At 41.5% G+C, this 15025-nt stretch overlaps 1 protein-coding gene across 1 annotated transcript in view; it reads left to right on the top strand.

Moving 5' to 3' along the window:
* The window catches only part of FER1L6 (fer-1 like family member 6), a 174826-nt gene that overhangs the window by 108780 nt on the left and 51021 nt on the right, over nucleotides 1-15025 (top strand). The window lies entirely within an intron of this gene.

Genomic DNA, 15025 nt, shown 5'->3' with positions numbered 1-15025 from the left:
TTGTCTTTTTGTCTTGTTTATGATTTCCTTTGCTGTGCAAAAGCTTTTAAGTTTAATTAAGTCCCATTTGTTTTTATTTCTGATACTCTAGGAGGTGGGTCAAAAAAGATCTTGCTGTGGTTTATGTCAAAGAGTGTATTTCCTATGTTTTCCTCTAAAAGTTTTATAGTGTCTGGTCTTACATTTAAGTCTTTAATCCATTTGGAGTTTATTTTTGTGTATGGTGTTAGGGAGTGTTCTAATTTCATTCTTTTACATGTAGCTGTCCAGTTTTTCCAGCATCACTTATTGAAGAGGCTGTCTTTTCTGCATTGTACGTTCTTGCCTCCTTTGTCGTAAATTAGGTGCCCATATGTGCGTGGGTTTATCTCTGGGCATTCTATCCTGTACCATTGATCTATATTCTTATTCTTGTGCCAGTACCATACTGTCTTGATTACTGTAGCTTTGATGTATAGTTTGAAGTTGGGGAGCCTGATTCCTCCAACTCCGTTTCTCTTTCTCAAGATTGCTTTGGCTATTCGGGTTCTTTTGTGCTTCAATACGAATTGTAAGATTTTTTGTTCTAATTCTGTGAAGAATGCCATTGGTAGTTTGATAGGGATTGCACTGAATCTGTAGATTGCTTTGGGTAGTATAGTCATTTTCACAATATTGATTCTTCCAATCCAAGAACATGGTATATTTCTCCATCTGTTTATATCATCTTTGATTTCTTTCATCAGTGTTTTATAGTTTTCTGAATACAAGTCTTTTGCCTCCTTAGGCAGGTTTATTCCTAGGTATTTTATTCTTTTTGTTGCAGTGGTAAATGGGACTGTTTCCTTAATTTCTCTTTCTGATTTTTCATTGTTGGTGTATAAGAATGCCAGAGATTTCTGTGCATTAATTTTGTATCCTGCAACCTTACAAAGTTCATTGATTAGTTCTAGTAGTTTTCTGGTGGCCTCTTTAGGATCTCCTATGTAGAGTATCATGTCATTGGCAAATAGTGATAGGTTTACTTCTTCTTTTTCAATTTGTATTCCTTTTATTTCTTTTTCTTCTCTGATTGCTATGAATAGGACTTCCATAATTATATTGAATAAGAGTGGTGAGAGTGGACATCCTTGTCTTTTTCCTGATCCTGGTGTAAATGCTTTCAGTTTTTCAACATTGAGTATGATGCTTGCTGTGGGTTTGTCATATATGGCTTTTATTATGTTGAGGTAGGTTCCCTCTATGCCCATTTTCTGGAGAGTTCTTATCATAAATCAGTGTTGAATTTTGTCAAAAGCTTTTTCTGCATCTATTGAGATGATCATATGGTTTTTATTCCTTAATTTGTTAATGTGGTGTATCACATTCATTGATTTGTGTATATTGGAGAATCCTTGCATCCCTGGGATAAGTCCCACTTGATCATGGTGTATGATCCTTTTAATGTGCTGCTGGATTCTGTTTGCTAGTATTTTGTTCAGGATTTTTGCATTTATTTTCATCAGTGATATTGGTCTATAATTTTCTTTTTTTTTTTTTTTCGTGGTACGCGGGTCTCTCACTGTTGTGCCCTCTCCCGTTGCGAAGCACAGGCTCCGGACACGCAGGCTCAGCAGCCATGGCTCACGGGCCTAGCCGCTCTGCGGCATGTGGTATCTTCCCGGACCGGGGCACGAACCCATGTCCCCTGCATCGGCAGGCGGACTCTCAACCACTGCGCCCCCAGGGAAGCCCCTATAATTTTCTTTTTTTGTAATATCTTTTTCTGGTTTTGGTATCAGGATGATGGTGGCTTCATAGAATGAATTTGGGAATGTTTCTCCCTCTGCAATTTTTTGGAAGAGTTTGAGAAGGATGGGTGTTAGCTCTTCTGTAAATGTTTGATAGAATTCACCTGTGAAGCCATCTGGTCCTGGACTTTTGTTCCTTGGAAAATTTTTAATTACGGTTTCAATTTCATTACTTGGATAGGTCTGTTTATATTTTCTAATTCTTCCTGGTTCAGTCTTTCAAAATTGTACATTTCCAAGAATTTGTCCATTTCTTTGTGGTTGTCCATTTTATTGGCATATAGTTGTTTGTAGTAGTCTCTTGTAATCCTTTGTATTTCTGCAGTGTCAGTTGTGATTACTCCTTTTTCTTTTCTAATTTTATTGATTTGCATCCTCTCCCTTTTTTTCTTGATGAGCCTGGCTAAGGGTTTATCAATTTTGTTTATCTTCTCAAAGAATCACCTTTTAATTTTATTGATCTTTGTTATTATTTTCTTTGTTTCTATTTCATTTATTTCTGCTCTGATATTTATGATTTCTTTCCTTCTACTGACTTGGTTTTCTTCTCTTTCTCTAGTTGTTTTAAGTGTAGGTTTAGATTGTTTATTTGAGATTTTTCTTGTTTCTTGAGGTGAGATTGTATTGCTATAAACTTCCCTCTTAGAACTGCTTTTGCTGTGTCCCATAGGTTTTGGGTTGTCGTGTTTTCATTGTCATTTGTGTCTATGTATTTTTAAAATTTCTTCTTTGATTTCTTCAGTGATCTCTTGGTTATTTAGTAGCGCACTGTTTAGCCTCCATGTATTTGTGTTTTTTACAGTTTTTTTCCTGTAGTTGATTTCCAATCTCATAGCATTGTGGTCAGAAAAGATGCTTGATACGATTTCAATTTTCTTAAATTTTCCAAGGCTTGATTGTGACCCAAGATGTGTTCTATCCTGGAGAATGTTCCATGTGCACTTGAGAAGAAAGTGTATTCTGCCACTTTTGGGTGGAATGTTCTATAAATATCAATTAGATCTATCTGGTCTATTGCGTCATTTAAAGCTTGTGTTTCCTTATTAATTTTCTGTTTGGATGATCTGTCCATTGGTGTAAGTGGGGTGTTAAAGTCCCCTACTATTATTGTGTTACTGTCGATTTCTCCTTTCATGGTTGTTAGCATTTGCCTTATGTATTGAGGTGCTCCTATGTTGGGTGCATAACATTTATAATTGTTATATCTTCTTCTTGGATTCATCCTTTGATCATTATGTAGTGTCCCTCCTTATCTCTTGTAACAGTCTTTATTTTAAAGTCTATTTTATCTGATACGAGTATTACTACTCCAGCTTTCTTTTGTTTTCCATTTGCATGGAATATCTTTTTCCATCCCTTCACTTTCAGTATATATGTATCCCTAGGTCTGAAGTGGGTCTCTTGTAGACAGCATATATATGGGTCTTGTTTTTGTATCTATTCAGCCAGTCTGTGTCTTTTGGTTGGGGCATTTAATCCATTTACATTCAAGGTTATTATCAATATGTATGTTCCTATTACCATTTTCTTAATTGTTTTGGGTTTGTTTTTGTGGGTCTTTTTCTTCTCTTGTGTATCCCGCTTAGAGAAGTTTCTTTAGCATTTGTTGTAAAGCTGGTTTGGTGGTGCTGAATTCTCCTAGCTTTTGTTTGTCTGAAAAGCTTTTGACTTCTCCATTGAATCTGAATGAGATCCTTGCTGGGTAGAGTAATCTTGGTTGGAGGTCTTTCTCTTTCATTACTTTAAGTATATCCTGCCACTCCTTTCTGGCCTGCAGAGTTTCCACTGAAAAATCAGCTGATAACCTTATGGGGATTCCTTTGTATGTTATTTTTTGTTTTTCCCTTGCTGCTTTTTATATTTTTTCTTTGAATTTAATTTTTGTTAGTTTGATTAATATGTGTCTTGGTGTGTTTATCCTGTATGGGAGTCTCTGTGCTTCCTGGACTTGGGTAACTATTTCCTTTCCCATGTTAGGAATTTTTCCACTATAATCCCTTCAAATATTTTCTCAGACCCTTTCTTTTTCTCTTCTTCTCTGGGACCCCTATAATTCAAATGTTGGTGTGTTTAGTGTTGTCCCAGAGGTCTCTGAGATTGTCTTCTTTTTATTCTTTTTTCTTTATTCTGCTCCTTGGCAGTTATTTCCACCATTTTGTCTTCCAGCTCACTTATTCGTTCTTCTGCCTCCGTTATTCTGTTATTGATTCCTTCTAGTGTATTTTTCATTTCAGTTATTGTGTTTTTCATCTCTGTTTGTTCTTTAGTTCTTCTAGATCTTTGTTAAACATTTCTTGTATTTTCTCAATCCATGATTGCATTCTATTTCTGAGATTCTGGATCATCTTTACCATCATTACTCTGAATTCTTTTTCAGGTAGATTGCCTATTTCCTCTTCATTTATTTGTTCTTAATAAAAACCTTTATTAGGTTTTTACCTTGCTCATTCATCTGTGACTTTTTTTTTTTTTTTTAATGAGTCGGATTGTGTTCCTGTTCTACTGGTTGTTTGGCCTGAGGCTTCCAACACTGGAATTTGTAGGCTATTGGATACAGCTGCGTCTTTTTGCTGAGATGAGGAGCTCAGTGAGACCTCACTCCAATGAATATTCCCTGGGGTCTGAGGTTCTCTGTGAGTCCAGTGGTTTGGACTCAGAGCTCCCACCGCAGGAGCTTCCGCCTGACCCCAGGCTCGCAAGTCAAGATCTTGCAGATCTTGCAGATCAAGATGGCAGAGTAGAAGGACATGCGCTCACTCCCTCTTGCGAGAGCACTGGAATCACAACTAACTGCTGAACAATCATCAACAGGAAGACACTGGAACTCACCAAAAACGATACCCCACATCCAAAGACAAAGGAGAAGCCACAATGAGACAGTAGGAGGGGCACAACCACAATAAAATCAAATCCCATAACTGCTTTGGTGGATGACTCACAAACTGGAGAACACTTATATCACAGAAGTCCACCCACTGGAGTGAAGGTTCTGAGCCCCACGTCAGGCTTCCCAACCTGGGGGTCGGGCAACGGGAGGAGGAATTCCTAGAGAATCAGACTTTGAAGGCTAGTGGGATTTGATTGTGACTTTGACAGGACTGGGAGAAACAGAGACTACACTCTTGGAGGGCACACAAAGTAGTGTGTACATCGGGACCCAGGGGAAGAGGCAGTGACCCCATAGGAGACTGAACCAGACCTACCTGCTAGTGTTGGAGGGTCTCCTGCAGAGGAAGGGGAGGGTGGTGGCTGTGTCTCACCGTGAGGACAAGGGCACTGGCAGCAGAAGTTCTGGGAAGTACTGCTTGGCATGAGCCCTCCCAGAGTCTGCCATTAGCCCCACCAAAGAGCTGGGTAGGCTCCAGTGCTGGGTCCCCTCAGGCCAAACAATCAGCAGGGAGGGAACCCAGCCCCACCCATCAGCAGACCAGCAGATTAAAGTTTTACTGAGCTCTGTGCACCAGAGCAACACCCAGCTCTATCCACCACCAGTCCCTCCCATCAGGAAACCTGCACAAGCCTCTTAGATAGCCTCATCCACCAGAGGGCAGACAGCAGAAGCAAGAAGAAATACAGTCCTGCAGCCTGTGGAACAAAAACCACATTCACAGAAAGATAGACAAGATGAAAAGGCAGAGGGCTATGTACCAGTTGAAGGAACAAGATAAAACCCCAGAAAAACAACTAAATGAAGTGGAGATAGGCAACCTTCCAGAAACAGAATTCAGAATAATGATAGTGAAGATGATCCAGGACCTTGGAAAAACAATGGAGGCAAAGATCGAGAAGATGCAAGAAATGTTTAACAAAGATCTAGAAGAATTAAAGAACAAACAAATAGAGATAAACAATACAATAACTGAAATAAAAAATACACTAGAAGGAATCAATAGCAGAATAACTGAGGCAGAAGAATGGGTAAGTGACCTGGAAGACAGAATGGTGGAATTCACTGCCATGGAACAGAATAAAGAAAAAAGAATGAAAAGAAATGAAGACAGCCTAAGAGACCTCTGGGACAACATTAAATGCAACATTTGCATTATAGGAGTCCCAGAAGGAGAAGAGAGAGAGAAAGGACCTGAGAAAATATTTGAAGAGATTATAGTCGAAAACTTCCCTAACATGGGAAAGGAAATAGCCACCCAAGTCCAGGGAGTGCAGAAAGTCCCAGGCAGGATAAACCCAAGGAGAAACATGCCAAGACACATAGTAATCAAACTGGCAAAAATTAAAGACAAAGAAAAATTACTGAAAGCAACAAGGGAAAAATGACAAATAACATACAATGGAACTCCCATAAGGTTAACAGCTGATTTCTCAGCAGAAACTCTACAAGCCACAAGGGAGTGGCATGACATATTTAAAGTGATGAAAAGGAAGGACCTACAACCAAGATGACTCTACCTGGCAAGGATCTCATTCAGATTCGAAGGAGAAATCAAAAGCTTTACAGACAAGCAAAAGCTAAGAGACTTCAGCACCACCAAACCAGCTCTACAACAAATGCCAAAGGAACTTCCCTAAGTAGGAAACACAAGAGAAGAAAAGGACCTACAAAAACAAACCCATAACAATTAAGAAAATGGTCATAGGAACATACATATTGATAATTACCTTAAACGTGAATGGATTAAATGCTCCAACCAAAAGACACAGCCTCGCTGAATGGATACAAAAAAAGACCCATATATATGCTGTTTACAAGAGACCCACTTCAGACCTAGGGATACATACGGACTGAAAGTGAGGGGATGGAAAAAGATACTCCATGCAAATGGAAATCAAAAAAAAGCTGGAGTAGCAATACTCATATCAGATAAAATAGACTTTAAGAAAAAGAATGTTACAAGAGACAAGAAAGGACACTACATAATGATCAAGGGATCAATCCAAGAAGATATAACAATTATATATGCACCCAACATAGGAGCACCTCAATACATAAGGCAACTGTTAACAGCTATAAAAGAGGAAATTGACAGTAACACAATAATAGTGGGGGACTTTAACACCTCACTTACACCAATGGACAGATCACCTAAACAGAAAATTAATAAGGAAACACAAACTTTAAATGACACAATAGACCAGATAGATTTAATTGACATTTATAGGACATTCCATCCAAAAACAGCAGATTACACTTCTTCTCAAGTGCACACAGAACATTCTCCAGGACAGATCACATCTTGAGTCACAAATCAAGCCTCAGTAAATTTAAGAAAATTGAAATCATATCAAGAATCTTTTCTGACCACAACGCTACGAGATTAGAAATCAATTACAGGGGAAAAAACATAAAGAACCCAAAGACATGGAGGCTAAAAAATACGTTACTAAATAACCAAGAGATCAATGAAGAAATCAAAGAGGAAATCAAAAAATACCTAGAGACAAATGACAACAAAAACATGACGATCCAAAATCTATGGGATGCAGCAAAAGTAGTTCTAAGAAGGAAGTTTATAGCAATACAAGCCTACCTCAAGAAACAACAAACATCTCAAATAAACAATCTAACCTTACACCTTAAAGAACTAGAGAAAGAAGAACAAACAAAACCCGAAGTTAGTAGAAGGAAAGAAATCATAAAGATCAGAGCAGAAATAAATGAAATAGAAACAAAGAAAACAATAGCAAAGATCAATAAAACTAAAAGCTGGTTTTTTTGAGAAGATAAACAAAATTGATAAACCTTTAGCCAAACTCATCAAGAAAAAGAGGGAGAGGACTCAAATCAATAAATTTAGAAATGAAAAAGGAGAAGTTACAACGGACACTGCAGAAATACAAAGCATCATAAGAGACTACAACAAGCAACTCTATGCCAATAAAATGGGCAACCTGGAAGAAATGGACAAATTCTTAGAAAGGTATAATCTTCCAAGACTCAATCAGGAAGAGACAGAAAATATGAACAGACCAATCACAAGTAATGAAGTTGAAACTGTGATTAAAAATCTTCCAACAAACAAAAGTCCAGGACCAGATGGCTTCACAGATGAATTCTATCAAACATGTAGAGAAGCGCTAACACTCATCTTTCTCAGATTCTTCCAAATATTCAGAGGAAGGAACACTCTCAAACTCATTCTATGAGGCCACCATCACCCCGATACCAAAACCAGACAAAGATACTACAAAAAAAGAAAATTACAGACCAATATCACTGATGAATATAGATGCAAAATCCTCAACCAAACACTAGCAATCAGAATCCAACTACACATTAAAAGGATCATACACCATGGTCAAGTGGGATTTATCCCAGGGATGCAAGGATTCTTCACTATACACAAATCAATGAATGTGATACACCATATTAACAAATTAAGGAATAAAAACCATATGATCATCTCAATAGATACAGAAAAAGCTTTTGACAAAATTCAGCACCCATTTATGATAAAAACTCTCCAGAAAGTGCGCAAAGAGGGAACCTACCTCAACATAATAAACGCCATATATGACAAACCCACAGCCAACATCATTCTCAATGTTGAAAAACTGAAAGCATTTCCTCTAAGATCAGGAACAAGACAAGGATGTCCACTCTCACCACTTATTCAACATAGTTTTGGAAGTCCTAGTCACACCAATCAGAGAAGAAAAAGAAATAAAAGCAATTCAAATTGGAAAAGAAGAAGTAAACTGTCACTGTTTGCAGATGACATGGTACTATACATAGAGAATCCTAAAGATGCCACCAGAACACTACTAGAGCTAATCAATGAATTTGGTAAAGTTGCAGGATACAAAATTAATGCACAGAAATCTCTTGCATTCCTATACACTAATGATGAAAACTCTGAAAGAGAAATTAAGGAAACACTCCTATTTACCCTTGCAACAAAAAGAATAAAATACCTAGGAATAAACCTACCTAGGGAGACAAAAGACCTGTATGCAGAAAACTATAAGAAACTGATGAAAGAAATTAAAGATGATACCAACAGATGGAGAGATATACCACGTTCTTGGATTGGAAGAATCAATATCATGAAAATGACTCTACTACCCAAAGCAATCTACAGATTCAATGCAATCCCTATCAAATTACCAATGGCATTTTTTACAGAACTAGAACAAAAAATCTTAAAATTTGGAGACACAAAAGACCCCGAATAGCCAAAGCAGTCTTGAGGGAAAAAAGCAGAGCTGGAGGAATCAGACTCCCTGACTTCAGACTATACTACAAAGCTATAGTAATCAAGACAATATGGTACTGGCACAAAAACAGAAACATAGATCAATGCAACAAGATAGAAGGCCCAGAGATAAACCCATGCACCTATGGTCAACTAATCTATGACAAAGGAGGCAAGGATATACAATGGAGAAAAAGCAGTCTCTGTAATAAGTGGTGCTGGGAAAACTGGACAGCTACATGTAAAATAATGAAATTTGAACACTCCCTAACACCATACAAAAAAATAAACTCAAAATGGATTAGAAACCTAAATGTAAGACTGTACACTATAAAACTCTTAGAGGAAAACACAGGAAGAACACTCTTTGACATAAATCACCACAAAATCTTTTTTGATCCACCTCCTAGAGTAATGGAAATAAAAACAAAAATAAACAAATGGGACCTAATGAAACTTCAAAGCTTTTGCACAGCAAAGGAAACCATAAACAAGACGAAAAGACAACCCTCAGAATGGGAGAAAATATTTGCAAATGAATCAGCAGACAAAGGATTAATCTCCAAAATATATAAACAGCTCATGAAGCTCAATATTAAAGAAACAAACAACCCAATCCAAAAATGGGCAGAAGACCTAAATAGACATTTCTCCAAAGAAGACATACAGATGGCCAAGAAGCTCATGAAAGGATGCTCAACATCACTAATCATTAGAGAAATTCAAATCAAAACTACAATGAGGTATCACCTCACACCAGTTAGAATGGGCATCAGAAAATCTACAAACGACAAATGCTGGAGAGGGTGTGGAGAAAAGGGAACCCTCCTGCACTGTTGGTGGGAATGTAAATTGATACAGCCACTATGGAGAACAGTATGGAGGCTTCTTAAAAAACTAAAAATAGAATTACCGTGACCCAGCAATCCCACTACTGGGCATATACCCAGAGAAAACCATAATTCAAAAAGACACATGCATCCCAATGTTCATTGCAGCACTATTTACAACAGCCAGGTCATGGAATCAACCTAAATGCCCACTGACAGACGAATGGATAAAGAAGATGTGGTACATATATACAATGGAATATTACTCAGCCATAAAAAGGAATGAAATTGGGTCATTTGTAGAGACGTGGATGGATCTAGAGTCTGTCATACAGAGTGAAGTAAGTCATTAAGAGAAAAACATATATCGTATATGAATGCATATATGTGGAACAGAAAAATGGTACAGATAAACTGGTCTGCAGGGCAGAAATAGAGACACAGATGTAGAGAACAAACGTATGGACATCAAGTGGGGAAAGTGGTGGGGTGTGTGTGTGTGATGAACTGGGAGATTGGGATTGACATGTATACACTAATATGTATAAAATAGATAACTAATAAGAACCTGCTGTATAAAAAAATAAATAAAATAAAAATCAAAAATTCAAGAAAAAAGAACAGTAACAAAGTAAAAATACTTTGTTATTGTTAGGAAACTAACAGATATGTTAGAAAGAATGTAAAAATAAAATTATAGATGAATCAGCAACTGGAAGGTACATCAGTACCACAATAGTAAAAAAAAGAGGAGGAGGGAAAAGAAAAAAAAAAGCAGGGGTTTGGGCTTCCCTGGTGGCACAGTGGTTGAGAGTCCGCCTGCCGATGCAGGGGACACAGGTTTGTGCCCCGGTCCGGGAAGATCCCACAGGCTGCAGAGTGGCTGGGCCTGTGAGCCATGGCCGCTGAGCCTGAGCGTCCGGAGCCTGTGCTCCGCAACGGGAGAGGCCACAACAGTGAGAGGCCCGCGTACCGAAAAAAAAAAAAAAAAGGGGGGGGGTTGTGGAGGGCGGAGCCTAAGCAAGGGCGAGGTTTGGGCAGTGGGCGGGGCCAATGTTCAGGACGCACAGGGCCGGAAAGGCCCTGGGGCCTGTGGGGAGTGGGGCTTAGGCTGAAGGAACAGAAGGGGCCCAGCCGTGCCCCCCACCCTGGCCTCAGAGGACAGGGGACCTCACCTGGGGGCCCAGCAGGCTTCCTGGGCTCGAGTGGGCGGGAAAAACGCCCTCCTCTCCTCTCGTGCTCCTCCGGTCTGGGGTCTGGGAAAGCCCCTCCCGACTGCCTGTCCTGATCTCCCCGGCCTCCCTCATAGGCCCCCAGGACCAGTACGGCCGGTGGGGAAGGGGGAACCTTGGAGGGCAGGGGACCGGCCTGGGAGCTCAGCAGGCTCCCTGGGCCCGAGTGGGCGGGGCCATCGCCCTCCGCTCTTTTCCCGCTGCCCCCCAGGGCCCCTCTCCAGCCTGTGTCTCCTGATCGCCCCCCCCCCCATGCTCCCAAGGACCCACGCGGCCTGGAGGGGCCTTGGAGCAGGGGGAACCAGCTTGGGAGCTCAGCAGGCTCCCCAGGCCCTCCGCTCCTCTCCCTCTCCTCCCGGAGACTCCCTCTCACTTGCCTGTCCTGATCTCCCCGGCCTCAGGGGCGCCGATCTTGCCTGGCCTCCACTTCTCCTCCCCCCTCGGTCCCCCTCTGTCCCACCGGTTCACTCTGGGGTCCCTCCTGTCTCCTTGGGGGTCAGAGTCTCCCACCAGCGGCCGGCAGGCGCCCTAGTTGTGTGGAGACGCTGACCCTGCGTCTTCCCACGCCGCCATCTTCCGGACTCCACTCCTGCACAGTGCATGAAGCAGTGGAGCTCGGCAGTGCTCTGTGCAGACGAATCAGCCACACTGTGATAAACCCCATAGTACTGAACCTCCAGGGGCCACAGGGAGAGAGGGGTTAGCTCTGCCTGGGAGGGAAGTCGGGAGAGACATCAGAGGGAAGGTGACTGAGCATGAGAACGAGAAAACTTCAGACTCCTTTCTTCTCCCTGTGTTTTAAGAGGTAGTACATAGCGCGGTGGTTAAGAGTATAGACTCTAGAGCCGTAGTGCCTGGGTTCAGGTCTGAGCCCTTCCATTTATCGGCTGTGTGACAGCAAAATCCTCTTTGTCCTCAATTTCTTCATCTGTAAAATAAGGATGGTGATATTGTATATGCCTCCCAGAGGGTGAGACACCCAGTACAGTGCCTTGTTTATAACAGCTCCTGTGTGACTGCGTTATTATTGCCATTGAGGCTTCCTACCAAAAACAAAGGGGATTCTCAAAAGGGGGATCCCTGGGACTTCCCTGGCACTCCAGTGGTTAAGACCTCGAGCTTCCAGTTCAGGGGGTACAGGTTTGAGCCCTGGTCGCGGAACAAAGATCCTGCATGCCACACAGTGTGGTTAAAAAAAAGGGGGGGGGCAGGCGGAATCCCTGGAGACCTCCTCTGCCTGCACAGCTGTGGAGTTCCAAGCCCTCAGAGGTGATCTCAGGGCTCTGGGTGGGGTAGGGGGTTAGAGTGAGCTCCCTTGGCTGCTATGTAGTTCTCCTTCTATTTTGCATCTCCATACGGTATATTCATTTGATTTAGATGCATATCTCAAAGGAACAGATGACATTTGTTTATCCAATAATCATTTGAAAGGGAAAACAAGTTCTGTTGAACCCTGGACTTTGCCTCCATACTTTTGTACCAAGTACCTAATTTTTGCTAATAATAATAGCTGTCATTTATTTAAAATCTCCCTCTGTGACAGGCATGATGCTAAGCATTTTATATGCATTTTTGGTTACGTCTAACTGCAACCCCAAAGTGGGTATTATTAGTGTCCTCATTCTGCAGACGAGGAAGGTACGGCTTGGAGACTCTTTATTTAGAAGATGGTAGAGCCAAGATGGATACCCAGGTTGGTCCAATCCCAAAGTCATTTTGCTTAACCACTCTGCTTCCGTTTTGGTAAGAAAGGGTTCTGGTTTCTCTCTCCTGTTCCAGTGTGTGCTGCCTCGGTGGGACTGGTCTGTGTGTGACATGCCGCACTCGTGCATTCTTCAAGGTGGGGAAGGCTGAGCCTGGAGGCCCTGCAGTCATAGCTGAGCTGGTCCACCGTACACCGGGTGGCACTTCTCTGAATGGACCACGTGTTGCTCAAGGAGAACTATCTCTGAAGGGAGGGTCCTGCAGCCAATCTTCTATAAGTGACTTAGTGGTACGAAATCTTTCAGGAGGGGAATCCGGCTATTCCAGATGCCACTGAGGACGTGGAACTTGGAAATCTTGTGATGATAGGATAAAGGGAAAGGGAGACAGCTCCCAAAGAGAAAGGTTTTGGGGATAGAAAGGGAGAAGGACTATGTGGTAAGAGGGAGGCTTAGAAGAGAAGGACGGGGGATCTTAGAGGGTGGGGGGCATGGAAGCTGAGATTTCAAGCAGTCAGACTGATGCTGAGTCCTGAGGACACCAGTGGTCTCTCGTTAGATACGAGTTACCCTGGTGACCAACGCTGGCACGTGGTAGGTATTCAGTAAATGTTTACTCATTTATAAATGAGTGTGGCTGGGGTGGAGGGGGGCCGACAACAAGCGCTTACTGAGCACCTGCTGTATGCCAGGCACTTAATACGCTTTATCTTAGACAGTGGTCATAACAGCTTTACAAGGTGGGTACTAACCCCACTGAAATGAATAAGACTAAGGATCAGAGAGGTTAAATCACCTGCCCAAGTTGGACATAGGCAGGTGGTGACACTAGGGTTCCATTACAGGGGGGTCTCTGATTCTAAAGCCACGCTCCATTCAAAGCGTTAAATTTAAGTGTTACCATAATCTCTCCAACAATGTCACTGAACAAGTTTATAAAGCACAACTCCTTAAGGAAGCCCCAAGGAAATGAGGTGAGCTGTACTCACCTTGGCAGAGAAGTGGGACAATATATTTTGTTTGGGTGAACGTTTCAGTACTTCTCGAAGGTGGCCACATCGTCCTTTTAATCATGGGACAGGCCAAAATCCACTCATTTAGTCATGCAAGTAGCTACTGAATACCTGCTAAGCACAGGATGCTGTGTTAGTGCCTACTACTGAGCCTAGCACTTTGAAGGAATAAATATATGATGAATGAAAGAATGAATGCTGGCCTCTGGAATCTTATCAAGTGGCAGTTATAGCCCAAAGTGCCCAGGAAGCCATCAGAATATTTCTGTAGGAAAGATGCTGTGAGAATCATAAATTGCTTTGGTGTCACACTGTTGGGTACAGGTTGCAGAAAAGATCCCATTTCTATTTTCAAAAGCAACATAAAAACACATAGTTCTTTGTGATGTCAGTCACCGACACAGGGGAACTTTGCATTGCAATGCCTTAACTGCTGTTCATAGGTTGGTTGAAGCCATTCTCTTCCTGTCCAAAAAATTAAGATTTTCCCTGAAACGTTATGTTCAAAACCTCACTGTGTCTGAGGCATAAAATACTCTAAAGGCAAAAAGCAAGGAAGGAAGGAAATTGTGGAATGCATATTTTATGACTCATAAAAAAGAGCAATACAAATATTTCTTCGCAACCACAGTGCAAGTGATTTAATGCCATGACTAGAAATGGCTCTTGATGTAAAGCTCTGAGATGACAGTTTTATTTGGGCTTTGGAATCTAAGCAGTAGTTAGTTCAGGCCAGATCTCTCTCCAGTCCCTCCTGGAGAGAATGGTGAGAGGTAAGAGTGGAGTGCAGAGGTGGTGTGGAAATTTCCTCAGGACCCAGCAGGAGCTGTGCAGTCTGTGTTAACCTGAGAAATCACCCATTTGCCTGCACAGGAGACTGTGACTGTGGCCTCTTTCCAGGACTGGCCTCACACATGAATGTGGCAGTTTCTGCCTAGGTACAGGCACCTATCCTGCAAGCAACCTTAGCCTTTAGCTCTATGAAACTGGCATGTTTCCAAACATCCAATTAAATAGAGGATGCAAGCTCATTACACTCTACCTTCTGAAGGTACCACCTGAATGGCCTGGCAGGGGGCTCTGAGTCACTCCTAGGTGAGCCACTCATGGTTCTGAACCAGTTATGCGGGTTGTGGTCCTTCTTTGTCCTTTGGTTTCTCCATCTGCATAATGGGTGCAGCCAACTTCCAATGTCACAGTTTGCTATGGAAGAAAGAATGATGTCATGCAAAATGGTTAAGGTTATTTTGAAGACCCTGGTCAGTTCAATGCAGTCGAATAAATATCCACAAAACAGTAGAATTCCATGTAAGGAATATTAGATTGA

This window comes from Monodon monoceros, unplaced genomic scaffold, assembly GCF_005190385.1.
Source record: "Monodon monoceros isolate NGI ecotype Baffin Bay Population unplaced genomic scaffold, NGI_Narwhal_1 Super_Scaffold_14, whole genome shotgun sequence".
Classification (NCBI taxonomy): domain Eukaryota; kingdom Metazoa; phylum Chordata; class Mammalia; order Artiodactyla; family Monodontidae; genus Monodon; species Monodon monoceros.
This window is presented reverse-complemented; position numbering and strand designations above follow the sequence as displayed.